Here is a 14,840-nt window from a genome sequence, read left to right as displayed (position 1 = left end):
TTGCAGTGTACCTTCTTTAATGCCTTCAGTACCTTCAGGGTCCCCTCTGATCTGCTGTGGGTGCACTCCTATTGGTTTCACACAAAGAGAGACAGAGTCCAGTTTCAACTTGTAACACACAACTTTACTTGAATCCTTTTGCAGTACGTCCAGCTCAGTTACAGCAACTTCACAGGCAACATCACAGTACACATCCTTGTCTATTCCTGTGCTTTTCCCCACTTCTTCTAGAATGCTCCCGGGTCATACCATCTCATCCAATACTGCAGCATTCCTTCTATCCAGCTTAACTGCCTTCAGGATTTTCCCCAGTCCGTTTCACCCCAGACATAAGGGAGTCTGCCTACGTAGCAAGCTGCCACACCTTGGGGCTGCCCTGCATTCCTCTGCTGCTGTCTCCTTCAGTTCCCAAGCTGTTGTGAGTTCATTTTCCCCTTCACCATTGAGGTCTGATGAACTCCCTCTTCTGGTGAAGGAAGGTAGTGAGGCTGATTACCAAGCATCGGTGCAGGATGATGATGACTGGGTGACGGGAATTGCTGACAGGATATAAGGCAGCTGACGCCCTTCTGCCTTGCTGGTGATCTCTCTGAGGGATTCTAGGAGACCAGTCTGATTCCTGCTCCTCAAAAGCTAAGTTTTCTGCTCTGCCTTTTGCATTTGTGTTTTGGTTTTGTTTTTCCTTGTTTTTCTTGTTTTCTGCCATTCCCTGCTGGGGTGTGCTGAATTCCTTTTTGCTCTGTCTTCAGAAGATACCTGAGTGCTGATATAGTCTTTTTGAAGCCTAGCGTCTTCAGGGCTTTTTTCCCTATCAGCTGTTGGCTCTTGTTTTGATAGGGTTTTGGCGGATTACAGACAGCAGCTTTTCTATCCTGTCCTATGTAGTTAGCTTGGGCCCCATCTTTTGCTCAGCCTATCTTTCTATCTGTGTGAGTGTTTTTTCATCTTGCTTCACCGTCATTATATGTTGGGGGCTGCCTATTGCTTTGGGGTCTGCTCTGGGGCATGTTATGATTGAGTCACCGTAGGAGGCAAAAACAGAAATGCTAGCTAAGTCCAGAAAACCAGAGAAGTTGGCAGCTATCGGATTGCAGACCCCTGAACCTATCAACACAACTAGCAGTAGCCGTGGGGGTTCCTACGATGCCCTAGACCCCTCGATCACAGCCGGAGAATTAAATAGGCCTAAAGAAAGAAAGGGGAAATCTAAACTGCCCCAGAGCAGACCCCAAAGCAATAGGCAGCCCCCAACATATAATGACGATGAAGCAAGATGAAAATACTAACACAGACAGAAAGATAGACTGAGCAAAGAGGGGCCCAAGCTAACTAGATAGAAAAGGACAGGAAGGCTGCTGTCTGCAATCCGTGAAAAACCCTATTAAAATAAGAGCCAACAGACTGACAGTGAAAAAGGCCCTGAAGACGCTAGGCTTCAAAAAAGCTATGTCAGTACTCAGGAATATACTGAAGACAGAGCTACAGGCAAAAGGAGATTCAGCTCACCCCAGCAGGGAATGGCAGAATACTGAAAAGCAAGGAAAACAAAAAACAAAACAAAAAGCTAACAGGCAAAACAGAAAACTTAGCTTTAGAGGAGCATGAATCAGACTGGTGTCCTAGAAGTCCACAGAGAAATCACCCGCAGGGCAGAAGGGCGTCGGCAGCCTTATATCCAGTCCATGACTCCACTCAGCCAGTCATCCTCATTACTCAGGTGCCTGATAATCAGGCTCATTACCTTCCTTTACCAGAATAGGGAATTCACCAGACCCCAGTGACGAAGGGGAAAATGAACTCACAACAGGGGCAGTTTAGATTTCCCTTTCTGTCTTTAGGCCTATGTAGTTCTCTGGCTGTGATCGAGGGGTCTAGGGCACCATAGGAACCCCCCACGGCTACTGCTAGTTGTTGATAGGTTCAGGGGTCTGTAATCCGATAGCAGCCAACTTCTCTGGTTTTCTGGACTTAGCTAGTATTTCTGTTTTTGCCACATAGGGTGACTAATTCATAACACCAAGCCCTGAACGACTGGGCTCCTAGCTTGAACGTTATGAGGTCCAGTGCGTTTCCCCAGGCTCTAAGACCCTACAGGACTATCTGGGCTCCCCGGCCCTACTAACTACATTCAGGAAATACTACTGTCTTACCCATAGTTGGCCCCTCCTAATTTAATTAGTTGTTTATTCTAAGCTCTTATTCCTATCCTACTATGCCCCCTTTAGTGGCAAACCCTATAACTTCACTTTCCCTACCTACACAACATATATATATATATATATATATATACACATAGTAGCACTAAGTACATAATATTATTTACAAAGTAAAACATTCAGAACCGGGATGGGGTTAAGGGATTAAACAGTTTCTGTGAAGATGTTTAATAGTGATGAGTGAGCATGCTCGGATAAGGTGTTATCTGAGCATGCACAGGTGCTGAGTGAGTTCCGCTCACTCGAAAAATATGTTCGAGTCCCCGCTGCTGCATGTCTCTTGGTGCTCACTCATCACTAATATTTAATTAAGTTTTATTCAGCAAAAATGCAGGTTTGTGTTTTTTCCCCTGAATTTTTGCACTTACTCATTGCTTCTTCTGGGTGAAAAAAGTGCTGAAAGAAGGGACATGCTCCAGATTTGAAAAAAAGCGTTATCACGCTGCTGCAAATGCAGGTAGAAGCTAGCTCTGCTAGGGGGCGAAAGAGTGGAGAGAGGTCCAGCACACAGATGAAACAGACCTGCCGTGCAGCAGTGAAGCTACCACCAGGTGGCAGCAGAAACGTCAAACAAGCCGGGTCAAAACCTAGACTGTAGCGCAGTATCAAAGGAATAAGCAAACTCAGGGTCATAGACAAGCCAGGGGATCAGTAATGGTCAGGAGCGGATATGCCAGAGACAAGAGACAAAAGCAGGTCAGGGTCCAAGCCGAGTTCAAGTACCAAGAAGTTCAGACACAAAGGGGACACACAGAGTCAGGGCAGGGAATAACACAGACATGGGTCGAGTCAGTAATAACAGCAGGACAAATCAGGGAGTAACAAAGTCAGCTACTCACGCCATAGGCAGAACTAGGCAGCAAACCTGAACCCAGACAGGGGCTGAGAAAGATTAACCCCTGAAATGACCAGACCGGGAACATGGAAAGACAGGTCTCAAAACCCTGGATCACGTCAAGCGTCAGTTTTCCAATACTGTAAAAAAAATAAATAAATAACTGTGTGCATGAGATTTCTGAAATCTCATAGCTTTTGCTAATACTGTAAAAAGCAGCTTTTAATTTGCATAAAAAATTCTTAATAAAAGCAACATGTGAACATATCGCTTAGTGTGACAGGCCCTTAAGCCTATCACTAGCAATATTGCTATAACGTCACTGGTTTTTGTGACGTTATAGCGATATCGCTATGTCTGATACTTACCTCCAACTGCTCCCCCGCTGGTTATCGCTGATTGCGCGAGAACGTCCTGGACCGTTTCTCGTCGTCAGCTTCCTGTGGCGCCGAAGAGCGATGCGTGGACGCGGGCGGGAGGACGTCAGGATCGCCTCGTCTGACAGGTAAGTAGCGACCCCCGACCCCTGCGATGTCGCTGGTGAGATCTGCCTGTGTGGCAGCTCACTAGCGACCACTTAGCGATGCACCAGCGATCCTGACCACGTCATATCGCTGGTCGGGATCGCTGGTGCATCGATAAGTGTGACAGTACCTTTAGGGTGCATTTTTGTGCCTTTTTTGTGCAGTTTTGTCACAAAAACTTAGTTTTTTTTTTTCCATGAACAAAAGTATATTTTAATCAATAGGTCTTGGAATAATAATAATTTCCACAATTGGATGTGATTAAATAAAGTGCTGAGATAACCTTGTAAATATGCCGCTGGTGTGTATTGTGTAATGGCTGTGTCTGACCATACAGGGACATGGTCTGATCATACCACAGCTCCTGGGCAAGTGAGGAAGCAAGAGAGTATACAGACATTACAGTATGGGACCACAGCTGATTCTTTTTGTAAGAGATAGCATTTCCTGCCTTTTTTCAAACAGTGTTTTACTTCAAGGAAATAATCCGTTGCAATCCCGTGCTGTCCTGTCTGCATACTCTTTTGCTTCCTCCCCTGCCCAGTAGATATTGTATTATCAGACCATGTCCCTGTGCGGTCAGACACGGCCATAACACAGTACACACCGGGGGGCACATTTATAAGATTATCTCAGCACAGGAACATTTTATTTACTCACATCCAATTGTGGAAATTATAATTATTGCAAGATCTATTGATGGAAATTAACTTGTTCATGGGAAAACCACTTTAAGGATTTCCTAGTGCCAGGAAAAGTGAAGGAGATCCCTGAAATCTCATGCAGATGCTCTTTATTTTTTCCTTGCAGATTTGCAGCAGATTCAAATGTCAATTCCTTCAGCGTTTTTGCAGCAGATGTCACCCGTAATAATAAGTGTGGGAAAAATAGCCAACAAAAACATAGGTAGAAAAAAAAAAATGAGACAAGAATGCACATATTTTTTCCTGCCAAGAAATGGTGCAGAAATTTCTGCTGCAACTACTTAACGTGTCCACAGAGCCTTAGCGTTTATAGTCTGTGTCCATTTTTTATTCAATTTGCAGATTAAATGCGCCGTGAGAAAAACGGACAGCAACACTGATCGTAAAAGAAGATACATGAAACAAAAAAAATCAATTTCAGCGCATCAAATGAGAAATCTATTTTTTATTGTAAGCAAAAAAACAAAAAAATTGTCTGAATGAGACCTTACAAGGGACAGCTGGAATTATGCAATATATGGTACGGAACCTTTTATGCCGTTTCTGAAATGCAGAAACCAAAAGACCCTATATAGCCATAACACCACTTCCAAATAAAAAAAAACAACAATGTGTTGACAGGTCTCCTTTAAACAATCACCGTTTGAAAAACTAATTTGATGAAGAGACTCACAAGAAAGGTGTCTTTTTGTTCAAGGCAAACAAGCCATTAGGCAATACAAAGCACAATGCATGCTGGCAAGTATGGGGAAGGAAATTCCAGCACCTATAGAGCTGGCAGAATGCTGATGAAGAGGAACTAGCAACTTAACCCCTTAACGACTGCCAATACGCCTTTTAACAGCAGCAGTTAAGAGTACTTATATCACAGCGCCTCTTTTTAACAGCGCTGCGGAATAAGGGTATAGCGCCCCCCCCAGAGTCAGAATTTCTCTGGGGACCCCAAAGACCATGATTCGGTTTGGTTTTTTACCAACCCCGGTGTTGCAATCACCATTATTAACGTATTAACGGTATAACGACGATGGCAAAAAAAGTCTGATTTTCCATTTAATTTCTCTCTCCTCTGATGTGATCGCACATCAGAGGAGAGAGAAATAGGGTCCCCCAATCCCTCACCCGGTACCTCCATTGTCCCTGCAACCCCCGTGAAGTCCCCCGGCCGCTGGCATCTTCTTCCGGGAGAAAATAGCGGGCACATGTGCAGTGCCCCCGCCGGGATCTGCCGGCCAGTACTCGGCAACAAGAGGGAATTTTTTCTATTGGTTCATTTTGATCACTGTGATAGACCCTATCACAGTGATCAAAATAAAAAAATAGTAAATCAAACCCCCTTTATCACCCCATTAGTTAGGTAAAAATAATAATAATAATAAAAAAATGTATTTCAATTTTCCCATTAGGGTTAGAGTTGGGCTAAAGTGAGTTAGGCTAAAGTTAGGGTTAGGGTTGGGATTACGGATAGGGTTGGGATTATGGTTAGGGGTGTGTTAGGGTTGGGATTAGGGTTAGGGGTGTGTTGGGGTTAAGGTTGTGGTTAGGGTTCGAATTATGGTTAGGGGGTGTGTTGGGGTTAGGGTTGGAGTTAGAATTGGGGGGTTTCCACTGTTTAGGTACATCAGGGGGTCTCCAAACGTGAAATGGCACCACCATTGATTCCAGCCAATTTTGCGTTCAAAAAGTCAAACGGTGCTCCCTCCCTTTTGAGCTCTGCCATGCACCCAAACAGTGGCTTTTTCCCGCATATCAGAGTGCTCAGGAGAAATTTCACAACAAATTATGTGGTCCATTTTCTCCTGATACCCTTGTAAAAATAAAAAATAATGGTTCCAAAGTAAATTTTTTGTGAAAAAAGTTAAATGTTCATTTTTTCCTTCCACGTTGCTTTAGTTGTCGTAAAGCACTTGAAAGGTTAATAAACTTCTTGAATGTGGTTTTTCTCACCTTGAGGAATGCAGATTTTAGAATGGTGTCACTTTTGGGTATTTTCTGTTAAATTGACCCCCTAAACTCACTTCAAATATGAGATGGCCCCTAAAAAATGGTAAATTTTGTTGGAAAAATGAGAAATCGCTGGTGAACTTTTAACCCTTATAACGTCCTAACAAAAAAATTATGTTTCCAAAATTATGATGATGTAAAGTAGACATGTGGGAAATGTTATTTATTAACTATTTTGTGCATTGTGACTCTCTGATTTAAGGGTACAAAAATTAAAAGTTTGAAAATTGCAAAATTTTCACATTTTTTGCCAAATTTCCGTTTTTGTTTTTTTTCAAAGAAATAAACGCAAGTTATATCGAAGAAATTTTATCACTATCATGAAGTACAATATGTCACGAAAAAAACGCTCAGAATCAGTGGGCTACATTGAAGCGTTCCAGAGCTATAACCTCAAACTGTGGTCAGAATTGTAAAAATTGGCTTGGTCATTAAGCACCAAATTGTCTCTGTCACTAAGGGGTTAAAAAAAAAGAGTAAATTGCATGGCAGGTGACAGATAATGAGGTCTGGGGTCATACATGCAGCTGCGCACTCTGGTCCGAGTGCCGGTGGCAGTGCTGGGTATTGATGCGAGAGAATCGAGTGTGTTTCTCGCGTTACACACGCAAGTTTGACTCCGGTCTTAGAAAAGTTAACATGAGGTTAATGCTTTTTATTGGTTTTCTGTGAATGGACAGGTGTTTAAGGCCACGTTCACACTATCAGTATTTGGTCAGTATTTTACATCAGTATTTGTAAGCCGAAATCAATAGAGGGTGATAAATCCAGAAGTGGTGACAGGTTTCTACTATACTTTTCTTCTGATTGTCCCACTCCTGATGTAAAATACTGAACAAATACTGAACGTGTGAACGTGGCCCTAAAAGGGCAAATCACTAAAAAGACCAGCACTGCTCTTTGACTTAATGGTGGGAGGAGCCTAGAAACTGAACTCTCATAAATAATTTTATCAATTATGATATTAACATTCCGGTGGTGAAAAATCCCTTTAACTCCATGTTTTTTAAAGTCATTTTATAGTAATTCTGAATGCTCGCTATGATTATGATAATAACATAAATATCTTCACACAGGTCTGAAAAATGGCTTTTTTAATTCTTAACATTATCACAAGCTGGGTTCAAGGTTAAATGCAAGTATGCAATCACTAACATCCGTGATCCCTTTAATGTCCAAACCTTTCAGATAGGTCACCGTCAACCTGCCCATAATGGAAGCAAATGACGATCATATTGTGCTGGATCAGGCAGAGGTCTCATTAATGATTCATTTTACGATTATGCAAAATCTCTTGTTTTGTTGCAACCAACAAACATTAAGTTAATGAGGTAAATATGACACACGTTCGTTAGTCATTGGCCTTAAACTGTCATGCTACTACCACCTTAGAGATCTATTCTCATCATCATAAATTGTGAAAATTGCAGAGTACTTGTAGAAACAAGCAACTTTGCCATTTGCCTCTTGTTAAAGTTCTCTCCTCTTTTCAAGAAAGGAGGAATTTTATTGTGTACTGCTTGTTAAATAAGTTACTGGCTACTGCTGCAGTCTGTCAGAGGTGGCCGGTCTCTTATGCTACTTTGCCACGATGAGTCTTTCAAGTTGCGCATTTAAAAAAAAATGCAAGTAACCTATTTTACTTAATGGGTGCGGAGAACCAGTAACATCAAAAAGTCACCAAAAGCTCATCGTGGGAACATAGCCTTAGAAGATTTTTCCTACAAAGCTTGTAAGTGCTGCTCTGAAGCTGGCCGTATCGCTGGATCTGGTCATTTTTAGTGCCCCTGCGCCCCTCCAATGCTGTAAAGGCAAAGCTGCCACTTATAGCAGCATCAGAGAGGGCAGGGTTCAATTTTGGGACAATGCATTTAAGACTTTTTTCAAATTCACCATTCTTTCAGCCTTTTTAATCATTTTTATTTAGAAGAGTTGGAGGCTTTTTCATAGGATTTTTCAACAAATGCGGTGGTATATTTTTAATAGAGGCGTATGAATGAAGCAGCCCATTAGTGGATTAGTGGACACTGATTGGCTGCAGCGCTTAGGGTGTGTGCACACGCTGCGGATTCTGCTGCGGATCCGCAGCAGATTTGGTCCTGCGGATCCGCAGCAGTTTTTCCTGCGGTGTACAGTACCATTATAATCAATGGAAAACAAAAACCGCAGTGCACCCGGTGCGGAATTTTCCTCGTGGATTTGCTCCGGTTTCAAAACCGCAGCATGTCACTTCTTTGTGCGGAATCCGCAGCAGTTTTACACCTACTCCATTGTCCAGGTGTCAAACCGCAGGGGAAAACCACAGGCTAATCCGCAGATAAACCACAGGTCTTTTGACCTGCGGATTTTGCAAAATCCTCGCTGAAAATTCTGCAGCAGAATTTGCAACGTGTGCACACACCCTTACATGACATAACAATGTTACACCAGTTCCGGGAGACCCAGCACTGATATCATTGGGACAGTGCCGGAGCGGGACATGAGTGTTATTTTAATTTTACATTGGGGAATACAATATTTAAGACGGGGTTGTTTGATTAGTGGACAACCCCTTTAAAGGGAATCTGTCACCTCATTTTTGGCCTATGAGATGCGGCCACCGCCATTCTGTAATGCTGTAGATAAGCCCCCGATGTAACCTGAAAGATAAGAAAAACTAGTTAGATTATACTCACCCCAGGGTCCGGTCCGATGGGTGTCGCGGTCCGGTCCAGCGCCTCCCATCTTCTAGCGATGGTGTCCTCCTCCTTACTTCTGCCGCAGCTCCTGCGCAGGTGAACTTTATCTACCCTTTTGAGGGCAGAGTATAATACTGCAGTGCGCAGACACGGGACGTCTCTGACCTTTCCCGGCGCCTGTGCACAGCAGTACTCTGCTCTGCCCTCAACAGGGCAGAGAATTACGCCTGGCAGGAGCCGCGGTAGAAGTAAGGAGAAGGACGTCATCGCATGAAGATGGGAGGTGCCGGACCGGACCGTGACACCCATCGGACTGGACCGGACCCCAGGGTGAGTATACTCAACTCGTTTTTCTTATCTTTCAGGTTACATCGGGGGCTTATCTACAGCATTACAGAATGGCGGTGGCCGCATCTCATAGGCCAAAAATGAGGTGACAGATTCCCTTTAAAGAGTTCTGGCCAACATCTTAAGTTATTAATTGTTTATAGGTCTAAGTAGTCAGACTATCACAGATGCTTAGAACAGAACTCTGAAATGTCCCATCGGAATGGAGAAAGGAGTGCTGTATTCAGCAGTCTCCGGCAATCCCATAAACAATAAATGGAGCAGAAGAACCCGCGAATGGCCACCTCTCCATTTCAACGGGGTACGTCAAAGTCTCAACTCATTCAGTCTGTACTATCTGTACTAAAAATAGAAATCTTGCATTTTTCACACTGGCCACTGGGGCTTTTTTTCAGTCTATAACTTCCTGTTGTTTCAAGAAACAACACATGTACATTAGCCACAATAGAAGACTGACTCATACACTATCTTTTGTACTGTAAAGGCAGGGGAAGCAGGGTCTACTATTTCATCGCCAGTTGTGATTGCTGGATCTCGTGTTATCAGCTGTGTATAGAGGTATTACTTATTAGGCCGGGGTCACACTAACCGACGCAAAATACGGTCAGTATTTTACATGCGTAATACGGATCAATGGCCCCTAAACAGTGCTCCGTATGTCATCCGTAATCAAGGTGTGGTCGCGTATTTTGCGCATGTAAGCATCCGTATGGCGAGATTTTCTCGCAGGCTTGCAAAATGGACATATAATGGAGCCCTATGACAGGTTTAATAACACAAACCAAAGAATAGATATAGACACATAGAATGCATATATATATGTATTCTATGTGTCTATATCTATTCTTTCGTTTCTTTATTAAACCTGTCAGTGTGAGTTTACTGTATCGCGCACTGAATTGCCGGCTTTGCTAAAAGACACCGGGTGCGTATTTCTCGCAAGTCACATGTGTGTTCCGTGTGTAATCCGTATTTTTTGCGCACCCATAGACTTGCATTGGCGTACTACGGCCGTAGTACGCTGACAATCGCAGCATGCTGCGATTGGCACGGAGCCTAGAATACGGATGAGAAATACACGGATGGTGCGAGGGACCCCATAGAGAATAATTTGTCCGTGTCTAATGCGTGCTTTTAGCGCCTCTCACTCAGCTGTATTCCTCGCCAGTGTGACCCCGACCTTATACTAATCATGCCTCTGATGGTAAGGAGTCTGCTGAAAATGCTTACTGAAAGAACAGTAAGTATGAGTCTAACAAATCCCTACTGGCCAGTGTGAAAATTGCAAGATTACTAATTTTTTTTTAAAATAAAAATAATGATACGGAAAAACTAAAATAATTTCCAAAACTCTTTTAAAAATACATGTACCACAAAAACCTGAGTCAAACAATAGGTATTTTTCTGATAATAGCTTCCCTTTAGCATTTGACCGTACATTTTTTCCTAAAGAAAAGACGTTTAAAACACCAAGAAACATTCTGCTGGACACTATGTAAATCCAACATGGTGTTTTTTTGTGCCCATATTCACTTTCTGGACATAGAGAACTATAAGCTTCTACGGCATTTTAACTGATAAACTTTGGGAGGTCGGAGTGTTGCACCCTTAGTTGGGGCATAATAAGCACAAACAGGCAATTCTTGCATGTATAGCTGTCGAATAGCTGCGAGACATGCAGCCGCGGGGACTTGAACATGTTTTTCAGATAATACATTTGATAATATGCAGGCGGAGATTTTTGACGCATACAAAAATGCCAAGTTTTTTGAACAGAAAATGCTTTTAGAAGTCCTCCTTTTTTGGAGTTTCTTTTGTTAAAGTTGTTTTAAGAAGTTTTTGAAGCAGTTTGGAAGAGTTTTATTTAAGGGTTTTTTCAGCCTTTTGATTGGACAGCATCTAGTTCAGAGTGGATTTCATCAGGATCTGCTTCAAAGAAGTGACGTTCACTATGGATTTTTATACCAGAAGTTTTTCAAAATCTAAAGTTGAAAAAAAAATGGTCAAAAATCTTTTTATATGCACAGCAAAGAGAATTAAATGGGCTATTTTTTTACTTTAGTTATTTTTTTCGCATGGGACTAAAGACTTACCGGCAGGTAGTTGCCTGTTCTGCCTTGTGATGATCTCTCCCGCCTCAAGCGGCGATTCTCTGGCTTCCCTTGACCTTCCGTCAACATAGCAGCTTTCTCTTAGGGCAGTTTCACACGTCCAAATAATTCCGGTACCGGAAAAACCGGTACCGGAGCAATCCGTGTCCGTGTGCATACGGAGGCCATCCGTGTGACATCCCTGTGCTATCCGTATGTCCGTGTGTATTATCCGTGTGCTGTCCGTGTATTTGAAAAATTAGTTTCAATGTTAACCCTTTGACTTTTAAAAACGTACACGGATCGCACATGGACAGCACCCGTGTGCGGTACGTGTTTACACGGACCCATTGACTTGTGTGGGTCCGTGTGATCCGTGCTGTTGCACAAAAACTGACATGTCAGCGTGTTTTGCACACGGACACACAATCCGTGAAAACACGCAGACATCTGCATAGACACATTCATTAGAATGTGTCTACGTGTGTCAGTGTCTCCGGTACGTGAGAAAACTGTCACTACACGTAGCGGAGACTCTGACGTGTGAAACTGCCCTTACGTTCTGCTCTGTCGACGAGGCATTGCTGCCAACATCATGCTGATTGACATTACTGTCCGACAGTCAACAACCTAGTTCCTCCTATAGAAGTTAGGGTTCTAATTTTTTCTTTCAACAAACCTGTTCAACGATTAGAGTCCAAAGGGACAACCTATTGCCAAAAAGATTTAGTCACCTGCTTGTGAATCCCTACCCCCATCTTCTAAAAGTTGAAAAAACCTGTTGTAAAGAATGGCTCTTGCTGTGGCAGATTATACTTGTGCCACGAGCAGAAGTGGATATATTGCATTAGGGGCCCAGAGTTGGAGGGGGCCTGCCCACAGCTACTAGCGACTATTTCAGCTGGATGTACGTCCAAGGACGTACATTCAGCTGAAATGTATTGTGGCTAAGGCCTTTTTCACATTTCCGTTTTCTGACGTCAGTGTAAATACGCCAGAATGTGAAAAAACGGATCCGTTTCCGTTGTGGCACAAAATGGAGGCCATTGGATCCATTTTTACTGGTGGGGGGAGAGAGAGAGAGAGAGAGAGAGAGAAATTTGGGGTTAAATTTGTGGTAAGAAATTCTTCCGGGCATGCTTAGTGTCAGAAAGCGGATCCGTTGCCGGCTTCCGTCAAAAAACGGTTGGCAACGCCGCGACCATTATAACGAATGGCGGATAGCGGCAGATCCGTTGCTATCCGCTATTTTGACACAGACAAAAAACATTTCATTGTCCATCCACTGAAGTCAGCGGACGCCAAAATTTTGGCGGATCCGTCAAAAAACGGATCCAATGGATGACCATCCGTCAAACTCCGCCGCTAATGCAAGTCAATGGGGAAAAAAACGGATCCGCCAAAAATATGGCGGATCCGTTTTTTTTGCAAAATGGCGGCTTTTGACTGATGGCAACAAACGGAAATGTGAAACAGGCCTAAGGGAATCCGCCACTGCTGGCCGCTGAAGTCGGTGTGCCCGTGATTGGCAACGCATAGCAGTGACATCATGCGCCATGATGTGTTTGCCGTAGTCAGTTGCTGGCTCCTGCACTGGCTGTAGAAGAGGACTGGAAATGTGGGGGAAGGTTAGTAGCACTAACGGAAACAGACAGAAGATGGGCCCCAGTACAAGAACAATATATGGGGCCTTACCAGTCTAATATCTTATCATAATGCATAATTCCACCTGTTTTGGAGGTAGAAATGTGCCCCCTTACCTCTTGGGCCTCTGTGTATTCACAAAGTTTGTACCAATGATGTGTCCACCCCTGGTGAGCAGAGTAGTTTGTTTTTAATGTATTACAAAACAGGGCACATCATAGCAGGATGTGGGGCATATATATACGATGATGGAGCACGGTATACCAGGATGGGGGGACATGTATACCAGGATGGAGAACATTATAGTAGGATGGGGTACAGTATACCAGGATAGAGGACATGTATACCAACATGGGGGACAAATATACATGCATGGGGGCATATATACCTGCATGGGGCACATATACAAGGATGGGGCACATTATACCTGGAAGGGGACCTGGGTGGGACACATTATCCCAAAAAGAGGCCCAGGATAGAGTACATTATACCATGAATGAGACCAGGATGGGGGACATTAAATCAGGAAGTAGACCAAGATGGGGACATGATGCCAAGAAGGGGACCAAGATGGGGGACGTTATACCAAGAAAGAGGCCAGGCTGGGAGACATTATCACAGGAAGGGGACCAGTATGGGAGACATTATTACTGGGAGGGGCGTCCCTTATTTTATTACATCCTCTCTAAATATGTATGGGGCGGTCCCTTTTATTTTGTAGCGCCCTCTGTTTTTATATACAGTGCTGTCCTATTATTACATAGTATTATGTATTGTTACATATAGCACCATCCCTTAGACCAGTTTCACACGTCGGTGTCTCCGGTACGTGTAGTGACAGTTTTTTCACGTACCGGAGACACTGACACACGTAGATACATTCTAATGAATGTGTCTATGCAGATGTCAGCGTGTTTTCACGGACCGTGTGTCCGTGTGCAAAATACGTTGACATGTCCGTTTTTGTGCAACAGCACGGATCACACGGACCCATACAAGTCAATGGGTCCGTGTAAACAGGTACCGCACACGGATGCTGTCCGTGTGCAATCCGTATGCGTTTTTAAAAGTCAAAGGGTTAACATTGAAACTAATTTTTCCAAGATACGGACACACGGACAGCTTACGGACAGCACACGGATGGTACACAGGGACATACGGATAGCACACGGATGTCACACGGATGGCCTACGTATCCACACGGACACGGATAGCTCCAGTACCGGTTTTTCCGGTACTGGAATTATCTGGACGTGTGAAACTGCCCTTACATAGCGTATTCTTGTTGTTTTTGTTATTCAGAGAGCCCTCTCTTTATTACATAAAGTCCTCTCTTGTTAGATATGAAATAAAATGACTGCTGATGGAGCAGTATCTGACCAAGAAGACCAGTCCATCAGCCTCCTCCATCAAAAAAAAAGCTTTCCCATGCCCCATCAGCCATCATGTCACTTTATATCTAACAAGAGAGGACAGTATGTAATAAAGAACAGGGTGATATATATAACAAAAATAGCGAGAATCTGATATGTAAGGGATGATACGGGACATAACAAGAGAGGACACTGTAATAAGGGGTGGCGCTATACATAACAAGAGAGGACCCTGTGTAATAAGGGACAGCGCTGTACAAAGCAAGAGAGGGCACTGTGTAATAAGGGATGGCGCTATACAAAACAAGAGAGGACACTGTAATAAGGGGTGGCAAAATAAATGAGTGTACACTATGTAATATATATATATATATATATATATATATATACATTGCTCAAAAAAATAAAAGGAACACTAAAATACCAC

The sequence above is a fragment of the Dendrobates tinctorius genome, unplaced genomic scaffold (genome assembly GCF_039654945.1).
Source record: "Dendrobates tinctorius isolate UK_male_01 unplaced genomic scaffold, ASM3965494v1 ptg000086l, whole genome shotgun sequence".
Lineage (NCBI taxonomy): Eukaryota > Metazoa > Chordata > Amphibia > Anura > Dendrobatidae > Dendrobates > Dendrobates tinctorius.
Note: the sequence above shows the minus strand (reverse complement) of the source record.